This window comes from Neoarius graeffei, chromosome 15, assembly GCF_027579695.1.
Source record: "Neoarius graeffei isolate fNeoGra1 chromosome 15, fNeoGra1.pri, whole genome shotgun sequence".
In the NCBI taxonomy this organism is placed as follows: domain Eukaryota; kingdom Metazoa; phylum Chordata; class Actinopteri; order Siluriformes; family Ariidae; genus Neoarius; species Neoarius graeffei.
Genome location: NC_083583.1, coordinates 38842553 through 38856015, shown reverse-complemented (window position 1 = coordinate 38856015; position 13463 = coordinate 38842553). Strand labels below are relative to the sequence as shown.

The 13463-nt window shown below is 44.5% G+C and overlaps 1 protein-coding gene across 15 annotated transcripts in view; it reads left to right on the top strand.

Moving 5' to 3' along the window:
• ptprsa (protein tyrosine phosphatase receptor type Sa) overlaps window positions 1-13463 on the top strand; it is a 513824-nt gene that overhangs the window by 207851 nt on the left and 292510 nt on the right. For 3 of the 15 annotated variants that reach the window (XM_060941291.1, XM_060941285.1, XM_060941287.1), the window contains one exon: window positions 8431-8625. The exons of the other annotated variants lie outside the window; for them this stretch is intronic. The gene's annotated coding sequence lies outside the window, so the exon portion shown is untranslated. The remainder of the gene's footprint in view (window positions 1-8430; window positions 8626-13463) is intronic. 15 annotated transcript variants of the gene reach the window in all.

Sequence of the window (13463 nt, the reverse complement as noted above, 5' to 3'; positions counted from 1 at the left end):
AGGCAGCAACAGCCACCGTCAAACGGTGCAGTTGGAGTCTTGCTCTCGGATTCAACTCGGATCAATATTCGACTCGACTCAAAATTTTCTTTAATGACTTGGACTCGAGACTGGACTCGGACTTGAGGTTTAGTGACTCGACTACAACACTGGATGTAGATAACGTAGCAAACTGCATGACCATAGGCCAGGGGTGGGCAATTATTTTTTCCATGGGGCCACATGAGAAACAGAAAATTTTGTGGCGGGCCGGACCAAAAGGCTGAACTAAATTCTGCATTAGAGGGAGGCGTCTCATGTGGGACGCCTCCCTCTGAATCCTATGTCAGCACTGGTTTGTTTATGAGAAAACGACCTGGTGGTTTTCTGCAAATTTCTGCAAATATTAATTGTATTTCTTTATATAAAGCAGTAAATAACATTGTTTTTACAAGCTGCTAAGACTGGTAAGAGTATGGAAAAAACGAGGTTGTCTTACAAAAAATGTCATTTATTCAATCAAATTTCCCAAAACAATGGTTAACAAAATATGAACGTTTGTACCATTTTTTTTCAGTCACATTCACCCCAAAACACAAAGACATCACAATATTGTCTTTCTACTCCAAATATCAAGCAAGATACATCATATTATTATAACGATGGCCACATTTGTAGTCTAATCACCTCATTTGGTGTTTTTCAGTTTTTCGGATCTGCTCTCCGCAAACTAAACACACGGCTTTATCTCTGATTTCAGGAAATAAATACTTAGCAGTCCATGTTTTGTTGAAAGCCCTGCATTCGGCATCTACCTTTCTTCTTTTTGCGGACATTTTGGGGGCTAAAGTCTTCTTGTGACCTGTTCGCAACAACATCAATTCGGTGTAGGTATCAGATCTACAGATCGGCTCAAGCTCCGGCGCCTGCTGGTGACGTCACACTATGTGATTGGCTGGACCGTTTGAAGGATGATGTACAAGTTTGTGGTTGGTCTGGACAAATTACGGAAGCAGTTATCGCGGGATTAGGTTTTGTGGGATTTCATGTCATGTTCATGTCGCGCGCATTGCGTTTTTGTTGAACACAACTTCAAAATAAAAGCAATGCACATTCAGTCCATGCATGAGGTAAAATTAGAAAATACGTTTATTTTGTAATTTCTAATTAACCTTACGCGGGCCGGTCAGAATGAACCAAAGGGCTGGATGCGGCCCGCAAAATGCCCAGGTCTGCCATAGGCTTTACTTGAAGCGTGACTTTGTGTACGCATGCAGAAACAAAGGCAATGCAAGCGGGATTGTTCACATATAAGGCAGAATGCACATAAAATATCATTTACAGAAGACACTCAGATTTTGGCTTTGCGCCACCTGAAGCATATAACTGCCTTCATGGTGCATAAGTCATCGACTTAAGTGTAGACTGAAAACCATAGAGCTGCATGGGGTTTTTTTTTTTGTTTTTTTTTACTTGCACACATGGGAGAATGGCGCCCTAAATGTGTATGATGCACGTGGCAGCCATCTTGCGTAAACTTGATTGCAGATAAAAGTATAATCCAGACCTTTCCAGATCCAGGTTTCTAACAGTGTATAAACAGCTCCATTTTGAAGCCAAATCAATCTGACACTGGAATTGTACATTCGAATCTGTTTTCATGATAGTTTCGTTTTTTTCATTCATTCATTTACAGCACTGTGCACAAGTCTTAGGCACCCTATTTTTTTCATACAAACTTTGTTCTAGATTTCTATTTTATGACGTCTACATTATCGAGTCAGTACAAAAACATTTTGGAGTCCAAACGTTCGTTTTCCAGCACAAAATTAAATGCTACAGGAGAAAAAAAAAATCTTTGTATCTGAGCAGCATATTAATTACATAAGAGAGCACTTTTCAGATTAAAAAAGAAAACATCATGAAGGCTGCTGGGTTTTGGTGCAAAATGAAGAAGCGAGTGTGACAGTCAAAGTGTCCAGAAGAACTGTGGCTGGTTCTGTAAGATGCTCAGTAAAACCTACAGCTCATTTCCTTATAAAACTGCACTCACTGTACCTGAGACTACTATTTTTTTTTTTAAAGCAAAGGGTCGTCTCACATCAAATACTGAGTTTGTTTCATTTATTATGGCGTACTGCTGTTTATAGTATTTTTTTTAAATGTTGAAACATTTCATTTCATTATTTTTAAGCCATTTTTGGTCGACAGCATTTCTTTACACGTGACTAAGACTTTTGCACAGGACTTTATCTTCAGGCTCAGGGTTGTTGTGGTTCACGAGTCTGTCTCAGGAACACTGTGCATGAGGCAGGAATACACCGTGAATGTGATGCCAGTCCATCTCGGGCACCGTGCACATGTCGTTCACACTGAAGGGCAATGTAGCATCGCCAGTTCACCTCCATGCATGTTTTTGGAACGTGTTAGAACTCCACACAGACAAAGTATTTTCTATTTCCATCTTAGTTTTTAGTTTAGCCCCTTATATAACCGACAGTATTTCTGTTGTTGTTCTGTTAGGCACTGGTTTTTTTTTTGGCATTTATTTCTTGTACAGTTCTTATTTTACGTACGGTTTGTTTTCAGCTTGTATTGTTGTATTTTAGCTTATACTGTATTGTTATTGAGGGCGGCACGGTGGTGTAGTGGTTAGCGCTGTCGCCTCACAGCAAGAAGGTCCAGGTTCGAGTCCAGTGGCCAGCGAGGGCCTTTCTGTGCGGAGTTTGCATGTTCTCCCCGTGTCTGCATGGGTTTCCTCCGGGTGCTCCGGTTTCCCCCACAGTCCAAAGACATGCAGGTTAGGTTAACTGGTGACTCTAAATTGAGCGTAGGTGTGAATGTGAGTGTGAATGGTTGTCTGTGTCTGTGTGTCAGCCCTGCGATGACCTGGCGACTTGTCCAGGGTGTACCCCGCCTTTCACCCGTAGTCAGCTGGGATAGGCTCCAGCTTGCCTGCGACCCTGTAGAACAGGATAAAGCGGCTAGAGATAATGAGATGAGATGAGATGAGAATGAGATTTATTTCTTGTACAGTTCTTATTTTACGTACGGTTTGTTTTCAGCTTGTATTGTTGTATTTTAGCTTATACTGTATTGTTATTGAGGGCGGCACGGTGGTGTAGTGATTAGCGCTGTCGCCTCACAGCAAGAAGGTCCGGGTTCGAGTCCCGTGGCCGGCGGGGGCCTTTCTGTGTGGAGTTTGCATGTTCTCCCCGTGTCTGCATGGGTTTCCTCCGGGTGCTCCGGTTTCCCCCACAGTCCAAAGACATGCAGGTTAGGTTAACTGGTGGCTCTAAATTGATGTAGGTGTGAATGGTTGTTTGTCTCTCTGTATCAGCCCTGCGATGATCTGGTGACTTGTCCAGGGTGTACCCTGCCTCTCGCCCGTAGTCAGCTGGGATAGGCTCCAGCTTGCCTGCGACCCTGTACAGGATAAAGCGGCTACAGATAATGGATGGATGGATTTTTATTGGGGAATTTCCTTCTGGATTAATAAAGTTTTATCTTATCTTAATCCCATCAGACCAGGGACCCCTGGAGCTGTTAGGTGGTACTGCATGGACTTCCACTGGTTTATGAACTGGTGCCTGTAGGTTTCTCTTCCTTGTTAGCTACACTATTTTCTGAGCTCTAGCATGAAACCTAGCAAACTTTGAACAGCAAGCAAGTCTTGGCTGATCGACTGCATCTGGTGGATTGAATTACCAGAAGTCAGGCAGAATGTTTGTTTAACAAAGATGAAACTTGTAGAACACTCAGAATAGTGTTCCATAATGGAATTCATATCAATATCAATATCAATATTCATCTGCTATCATCCCACCCAAGCCCTCACTGCCTGAAAATATTGCTATAAATGTGATTCATCTCACTGAAGAGGATGAGGCATTACAAATTCACAAATTCCCTCCACAGCAAACCTGGCTTTCCAGCCACAGCTCGATCCGAGTCTCTGCGTTTGCCCTTTTCTTAACTTTACATAGCCGAATGGAATAATGAAATCCCGTCTGTGAACCCACGATGCAGTGGCGAATTTGACTCGGAGTCCTAATCTGAATAGACTCGCGGCATGCATTTGACATTGACTCCTTTCAGCGCTTGTTTGGCGTTCACCCTGCATCTTTCAGAATAGGGTAAGATTGAGGTTAAAACCGGAATTGCTGACTTGAGAAGGTTCGGGTCGCTAATGCACACGCACGCTGAATGCTCTGAAGGCAGAGACAGAGAAATAGCTCAGATTGCCTGCATGATTAAATTGCCGCAGGCACCGGAAACCCTCCCCGTACGTTCAGCTTCTCTTTAAAAGGTTAATATAAGCAGTATGTCCAAGGTTAACTACAGGGGCAGTGCATTGCAGTAACAGTGCTTTGGTTTTCGTAGACTGTTGCTATGTATGTACCAAAAGAAGTGTGGTATATTTTAATATGTAAGGATTTGATGAGCATAAGTTACTTGTTACTTCGAACAACGAGTTACAACGGAGTTATAAAGCCACTGACACCTAATGATTACTCAGAAAACTGTATTGTAATGTTAATATATTGTGATATGAATAGCACATCATTGTATCACCCAGCCATAGCGCTGGGCTGGAGCTCTGTTTTAGCTCAGTTAGCTAATTTTATTACATGTTTAGCATGCCTTAGCCAGGGAGCGCGTTAATGCAGAAGTCGTGCATTTTTACGCACAAAAATGCTAAAAAAACAAACAAACAAACCTGCGACTGTGTGTGTGTGTGTGTAATCTTATATCTTCTATATAATAAGCGGCAAAGTTTGTTTGTTTGTTTGTTTGTCTAGAGCAGGCCTATTCAAATAGCGGCCCGGGGGCGAAATTGGCCCGATTGAAATTTAATCCGGCCCGCGGCCGATTTTTTTAAAACAAAACAAAACAACATATCTACGTATCTGCCGCGGCGCACAGTTTTCTCTACCGCTCTGGCACAGATCAGAGTACAGGTCGTCTCCATGGTGACAAACACTCATTCTCGCGATGTGACACTCCATGCAGCTACAGCAGTGGCAACATGGCGCTGTCCAAGCAACATCGCAAAGTTGACAGAGAAAACCGTAAATTTCAAAGCGAATGGACTGAAAAATACTTATTTACTTTGCCAACTACTGCAGGCGATGGACCTGTGTGATTATTGTGCAACGAATCCGTAGCTGTGGCCAAAGAGTACAACGTGAAGAGACATTTTACAGCAAAACATGCTTCATTTTCTGAGCAATACCGAGAGGGCTCCGAGGAGAGACGAAGGAGAATAGACAGACTGGTAACTTCTTTTGAACAAAGTCAGCGTGCAATTGGTGGCTTTTGCACAGAACAAGAGAGCTTTTATTGCATCTCTATGAGTGGCGTGGATACTGACAAGAAAAAAAAAAAGACCTTCACCGAGTCGGAGACTATTAAAGACTGCATGCTGGCGGTTGTTGACGAAATGATTGTTGACCAAAAAATGAAAGACAGCGTGTCCTCATCTATTAAAAAAGTACCATTTTTCATTATATTTCATAATAAAAGAAAAGAATAATGTACCTTATTTTATTTCATATATTATGTACCTTAGTATAGTATATTTTAATTGCCTTTAGCTGATATCAATTTTATGTCAATTGTCCGTCCGGCCCTCACAAATTTTGTAATTTTCTAGTTTGGCCCCCCTGCAAATGTATTTGAATAGCCCTGGTCTAGAGCTAACGTTGTCATTTCTCGAGGGATTTTCACCAAATTTGGCAAGTAGGTCAGGGGATGACCTGGAATTTTGCAGATATAAGCAAAATTCATGTACAAGCCCCAGGGAGGTCCCTGGGGGGCACAACATCCACCCACCCCCTCCCTCAATGTCTTTCGCGTTACATTTATCAACACAAACTCTCGACAGATCTTCACTAAACTTGGCACATAGGTGCAGGAGATAGCCACAATTTGGCAGAACTCAGAAATTCCATATTTGGGCCCCAGGGGGTCCCTGATGGGCCCCTGGGTGGTGGATGTTTGGATTTTTGTTTGTCTTGGGTTAACATCACCATTTCTCGGATCTTCACCAAATTTGACGTGGAAGTCTGGGGGTAACCCAGAATTTTGCAAAACCCAGGCAACGCCAGGTAACCTGCTAGTGTGTGTGTGTGTATATACACACACACACAAAAAAAAATGCCAGGTACTCCAATTTGGCCAGTCATGTGGGTCCCTGGACTCGGAACGAAAAATCCTAGCGCCATCCTTGTTAAGCCTAGGTCACAACCGGACGTATGATTTTTTTGGCCGTGCGATTTCTGGCGTTTCCCAAATCGCTGTGTTTTTTTTTTTGTTCATGGAGAAAGACGCGCGTTGACCGTAAGTTTGTCTTGCAACCTGAAAAAAAACGTAAGCGCCCGCAGAGTTTGTTTGACATGACAAAGAACCTCTGCGGCCGGTCTACGGCTCGAAAATCAGCACGTCACACACGCGCTCTCGTGCGTTTCACGCGCGCCCTCCATGCGTTTCTTGCTTTTTTGCACATCGACCAGCCGTAGGAGCACGTACGGCCGGTTGTGACCGAGGCTTTAGCATGTTTACCAGGTTCCTGTAACGACAGAGGTACCACACACTCAGAACAGTTAGAGTTTCCCATGGAGCAGTGAGGTCACAACCGACAAGAAGCACTACAGCAATATCTATATGAGAGAGAGAGAGAGAGAGAGAGAGCGCGGTGGATGAATAAACAGTGGCTCAATGTGATTGCTTTGTACTTTGTTAACCAACACACAGTGTCATATTGGTACAAATCCTTTGTATAAAGCCATCTCTCTCTCTCTCTCTCTCTCTCTCTCTCTCTGCTTTGGTTGAAGTGAAAGAAAGACAGAGGGAGGTGGTGGGTAACAATAATGAGGGAGTGATGGACATTGAGATAAGGAGAATGAAAGACAGGAGGAGGAGAGCAAGGATAAGAAAGAAAGACTGTGAGGAGAAAGAGCTAGTGAGAGGAGTGTGAGATCGAAATCTACAGGACAATCTCTTTCTTTCTCCCGTTCTCTCCTTTATCATTTTCACTTTGTTCTTTCTTTCTTTCTTTCTTTCTTTCTTTCTTTCTTTCTTTCTTTCTTTCTTTCTTTCTTTTTCTCCCTCTGACTCACATTCTCCATTTCCTTCACTCTTTTTTTGTTTTCGTCTTTCTAGCCTTCTTTTTCTTTTTGTCACAAGTTTCTTTCTTTCTTTCTTTCTTTCTTTCTTTCTTTCTTTCTTTCTTTCTTTCTTTCTTTACCAGCCTGCGATACCAGCTCCCATGTCTTCGTGTGTTTATGCGAGTCAGTGTAATGTTTGTGTGACTCTGCTTCGTGTTTGTGTGCGAGAGTGACAGGCCCCGCCCACCGAGTCCCTCTCATTTACACTGACTGACTGGCAAGTATGTGAGAGACAGAGAGAGGATAGAGGGGAAGAGAGGAACTGAGAGACAGAGACCAGAATGAGAGCTTGAGATTTGGAGAGAGGGAGAAAAGAAGAGAGAGAGGATGTGTGGCGTGCTGAAGAATGAGGCAGTGGGAGACGAGGTCAGGGGTTCACATTGGATGGACAAAAGGCCCAATGTTATCAGTTCTAGCAGATCAGCCCCCAGAATGCCACAGCTGGTTCACATTTCAATGAACACACACACACACACACACACACACACTAAACCTGCCCTAGATGCTCACTTGGACACAAACCATATTTTGAAAAATCCGTAGAAAGGGAGGAACTTTTAGCTGCACCTCAACTTACAGAGATACATGAGGAGCTGGAACACTCTTCGTCTGGGTACACACACACACACACACACACACACCGTTTTTGATTTATGGAACAGCATGCATGTTACAGGTTGTAAATTATAGTCAATATGCACTTCTTTGTCTGTGTGTGTTGGGCCACAGCACCTGTAAGCGATCAGCCCCAGTTAATTCCACCAAGCTGTCCTCGAGATTTAACTGCGCCTGAAATTTTGATTCAGTTCACAGCACCAAGTTTCAAATCGGAAGCCAAAAAATGACAGCTGTATTGATCTGGGAGCACATTTCCTTCACTGCTCGTCATGTAGGCTCGATAAGCATCAATGTTTCATCCTATCGTGTTATCTATACATATGCTAGCATTCAAGCTGGATTGCAGCCCACAAGCTTGGCCTGCCTGCCCTCCTGTATGTCCCCTCGGGTCTTGTTATCCCCCACACTTGCTTGTTTCATGCACTTGCTCACACATGACCGCACAATTCTCCCAGCTCTTCCTAATCAGAGCGAAAAGAGTTGTGAGGAGGAGCTTTATTTCTCTTTTCCACTCGTTCTGCTGTGCACTTGCTGTGGCCTCTGGTGTGGGCTGATGGCGCCCTTTGCAAAACAGTCTGACCACACATTCTTTGGTTGCCAAATGCTATTGATTTCTCTTTGATCGCTTAGTGAGATGTTTTTTCCTGTTGTTTTCTGTGGACAGAAGCTGAGCGAGGGGGAGATGGTGCCCATGTGGGAAGCCACACTTTTCTCCAGGGCGATGTTCTTTAAAGTTGTCAGGGAAGGGACGTGTTCGTCTCCCAAGGATGCTACGGATGTATACCCCAGCTGGTTTCTTGTGGGTGTGTCCTGATTGCTACTATAGTGGCCGCATACTATTCAGAATTTTTGAGAAAAGGTAGTTAACAGTATATCACAGTGTGCATTTGTTTCAAATCCTTGTATTGGTCCTAATTCTGCTGTTTTAAATGCTTTTACATTTACTGTCCGTTCACAGGGCTGTCACTCACTCACTTTAAAGGGGAACTGAAGTCATTTTTAAACTTGCTTTATTTCTTAATTAACGTGTTATTCAATTATGTTTTCGGTTTTAGTAACCTTATATCGTGACTTGTCTTGCCATATTATATTACACTTATCGGCCTTTTCGGTTTTTAGCCATGTTGAATGTAGTTCGTTTGGTCCACGGCAGGCGTCGCTTATCCACGCGATCTTCACGAGACTTGTGCGAGACTTCGAAACGTGAAGTGTCAGCGCTGCCATTTTGAAAACTGTTTACACACTGGCCAGATCGCAATATCATTCCAATTTAGATTAATTTCGAGATTTGCCCACTTCGTCAGTGATGGAGATTATTCCATACGACTTCGAACCAACGTAGAGTAGAGAAGAGTTGGAAAGACGACAGGATAAGGACTAGTCCGTCGCACTGGTATTTACGTCATTACTATCGCACAATTAAAACATGCCAGATCAGGCAGCTGGTGGGTTTTCAAAATAATAAATACATGCATGTATCTTTGTGATAAATACATATTATACTGAGCACATTTCCCACATAATCCTCACTAAGGTTTCGGACAGCACTACAAAATGGCGTCCCCACTATATAGTGCCCTATATAGTGAGTAGGGAGCGATTTTGGACACAGGGAAACTTCCGGCTTGATTACGTCAGCATTCGAAAGAGGGTACGCGTGTCTTTTGACAACGTTGGCAGATGTTGGTCACTTTGATTTCCGCTGTACGTTTTACTTCCGTCCTACGATGTCTCGCACAGGTCTCAACGAATCTCGTTTACGGCCATCGCTTTGACATATGGAATGATATTTACACAGCGTATTTCAAACACTCAGAACTTGCTATAGCAGTGACAAAATAGCTCTCAGAAATGCATTCCTCATCTCATCTCATTATCTCTAGCCGCTTTATCCTGTTCTATAGGGTCGCAGGCAAGCTGGAGCCTATCCCAGCTGACTACAGGCGAAAGGCGGGGTACACCCTGGACAAGTCGCCAGGTCATCACAGGGCTGACACATAGACACAGACAACCATTCACACTCACATTCACACCTACGCTCAATTTAGAGTCACCAGTTAACCTAACCTGCATGTCTTTGGACTGTGGGGGAAACCGGAGCACCCGGAGGAAACCCACGCGGACACGGGGAGAACATGCAAACTCCGCACAGAAAGGCCCTCGCCGGCCACGGGGCTCGAACCCGGACCTTCTTGCTGTGAGGCGACAGCGCTAACCACTACACCACCGTGCCGCCCGAAATGCATTCCTATATTTAATAAAATTAGATAAATAGAATTTTGATAATTAAAAAATTTGTCTTCAGTTCCCCTTTAAGGAAGCACTTTATCCCGGTCAGGGTTGTGATGGATCTGATGTCTTACCCCAGGAACACTGGGCATGAATGAAGGGAGACTGGGATATCATCCAGGTCCATTGCACGGCAACATGCACAAACACATTCACATCAAGTGGCAAGTTAGCATAGCTGATTCACTTAGCAGTATGTTTTGGGGATTTTGGAGGAAACCAGGGAATCTGGACATGAGATATAAGAAGATTCATCCACTTCAAGACAAGACAAGAAGCCTTTATTTATTACACATACACTCAAGCACAGTGAAATTCGTCCTCTGCATTTAACCCATTTGAAGCAGTGAACACACGCAGTGAGCACACACACATACTCAGAGCAGTGGGCAGCGATGCTACAGTGCCCGGGGAGCAGTTGGAGGTTAGGTGCCTTGCTCAAGGGCACTTCAGCCCAACCTCAGGCCATGGCTGCCCTCTGTCAACCTAACCACATGTCTCCGGGACACAGGGAGAACATGTAAACCCCACACAGAAAGGCCCCCGTCAGCCGCTGGTCTCAAACCCAGAACCTTCTTGCTGTGAGGCGACAGTGCTAACCACTACACCACCTGTTTACTTTGTCTTCATTTTCTATATGGCATGTCGGGGGGGGAAAAGGGGAATCCACACTCCTGTGGGAACAACCACATCGAGAAGTTACATTCAGGACAGTTTAATCTGTATTCCACATGCACACGGCTGTGATTTAAACATGCGCTGACGCTAAACTGGTGGCTGTAAGTTCCTTTATATTTTAAAACGGAAGAAACAAAAAGAAACATTTCATTGCTGCGATCAAAGTATAATCATGAACTTACCTGAGGTCTCTCTCTCACTCTCTCACTCACTCACTCACACACACACACACACACACTTCCCCTGAGACAGCGGCTCTGATCAGGCCATATGGAACAGACGGTGTCTTACTGAGTGCCGCTGACGACAGCTGAACAGATCAGGCTGTTAGCGGTGCTGCAGGCTTCATTTCTTCACCGGGTCCTTCAAAAAACCTGCCTCTCTTTTCTTTCTCTCTTCAGAAAGAAAGAGTTTTCTCCTTCACAGTTAAACAGATGGAAAGAGACAGCACTCGCGTCACATGTTTACCAAGCAAATACACTTATCCACTGACAGCCCCATTCTAAAGTTAACAATTGGGTCCTTTCAAGCGGCGCCACGTAACGCCACTCAGCTCCATCCCTGAGCGCGTTTTTTCCTTTTTTTTTTAACTTGGAGTGCTGCCTGCATACATTTCAAACACACCGAGGGGCTTTTATTTTTAATTTGTTGAGGAGTTGACAACGGGAATTGTAACGGCTCCGCTTGAGAGAGCCATCGCTTTGAATTCGTCCTTTCTCAGCGAACAGCGCTTTGAGCTGGAATTCAGAGCTGTGCCAAAGAGAGAGAGAGAGAGAGAATAGAATTCCAAGTACGGCCTAAGGTTGTGTTGTTTTTTCCCTTCTTTATTCCCATAAACACAGCTGGTTATCCACTTTAGTTCTCTTTTTCCTTTTTCCATGAAAGAGACAGGCATCCCTGGGAGGTCAGGCCTCAGACAAGTGATCTAAAGAGTGCACTAGTGCATTTTAAACATTTAAAGTATTCGCATTACTGTGATTAAATCAGCTCGTGACGTGGAAGCAGGAATCAGAAAATAAATTTGAAAATGCAGAGTAGAAAAATAAAACGCAGAGAGCAGCGGCCTGATGTTCTCACTTCGATTAGGAAATGTTAATTGGTGTGTGTGTGTCTGTTTGGCCAGGATGCAATGCTGAATCTCAGAGGTGGGCCGTGTGACCTCACAGGCTAACAGCTGAGCTAACAGCACAGTTACTAATTGTAGGTCACACAGTAGTGCATGGATCAGTTCCCAGCTGTTCTTGCTGCTTGGCTGATTGTTACAGTAATGAAAAATTGATCAGTGTGTAATCAGGCTGCGGTTGCCCCTGGGGGGGGAACAGGAGCCACATCCCTTTTTGCTTGGTGGAATGATTGATCGGTCCAGTTGGCTCGAATGCTCTCTCTTTCTCTCTCTCTCGCTCCACTCCTTCTGGCAGAGGGCAGGATAAAATGTACTCCCCTTGTCTTTTCTCTGTTTATTTGGTGGTTATTGTTTCAGTGACGCAAGTCAATTGAGCGTGGCCATCAGACAGCGATGGCAGAGCAGCAAGCTCGCAGTGTACCACATTCTCCTTCTTGTATCTGGTCTTTTTTTTTCAACCCTGTTGAAAACGCTGGCTTGGCCTGAGGGCGCCATTGGCGTGTGGCCGCTCAGCTGAACTTTAATGTGAAGAGCTGTCAGATTGCTTCAGAGTTGAGGAGCTGAAGTCTATTCTCTCAGTTCCTGACTCACTCTCCTCATCAGTCCCTCTATCGGCTGAGAGGGTCAGTTTCACAGCATAACGAAGAGAAGAATGAAAAACAGGCAATGCTGATTTCTTAAGTAGATATAGACACTTAAGTGGATGCAAATTTGCAGAGAGTTAGCGGCCCACCATGGAGGGTGTGTAGTTAAAAGTCAAAGTCCTTCCTGTGCCAGGACCTGGTCTTCCCAGGCAGTTTCCCATCCCAGTACTAACCAGGCCCTTAAGGTGCATTGGGCAGTGCCAATCTCTGCTTCTATAGCCCTCGGCTTCTCGCCTATACAGCTAGGGTTACAGTGCAGGGCTGGCCCTCTGGTAACCATGAGAGTTTGACTCCCCACTCACATCTGTATTGCAACGTGCCTTGCCAGACGGCAGTAGGTACCATTTTTATGATGGTCTTTGGTATGACCCGACTCCGAGTAAAACTCGCGATCTCCCAGTCGAGAGGCAGATACACTAATCATTAGGCCAGCTCACAGGCGGGTGTGTAGTTGGTTGGTGGATTAAGATTGCTCTTCTTCTTCTTTTTCTTCTCTTTGCTGCTCCCGATTAGGGATCACCACAGCGGATCTTTCGTCTCCATTGCTCCCTGTCTTCCGCATCCTTCTCTACCACACCTGCCACTTTCATGTCCTCTCTCACCACATCCATGTATCTCCTCTTTGGCCTTCCTCGTTTTCATTTGCCTGGCAGCTCCATCCTCAACATTCTCCTGCCCACATGCTCTGCATCTCTTCTCAGGATGTGCCCATACCATCTCAGTTTCATCTCTCTTAGCTTAATTCCCAAGCTCTCCACATGTGCTGTCCCATCCTGTCCAACCTCCCATCGCAAACCTTAACATCTTCAACTCCGCCACCTCTAACTTTGCCTCCTGTCTCTTCGTTAAGGGTACAGTCTCCAATCCATACATCACAGCTGGTCTCACTACTGTCTGATACATCTTACCTTTCACTTTTGCTGGGACTTTCCTATCACAATCTTAATGGTGGATTAAGATTGT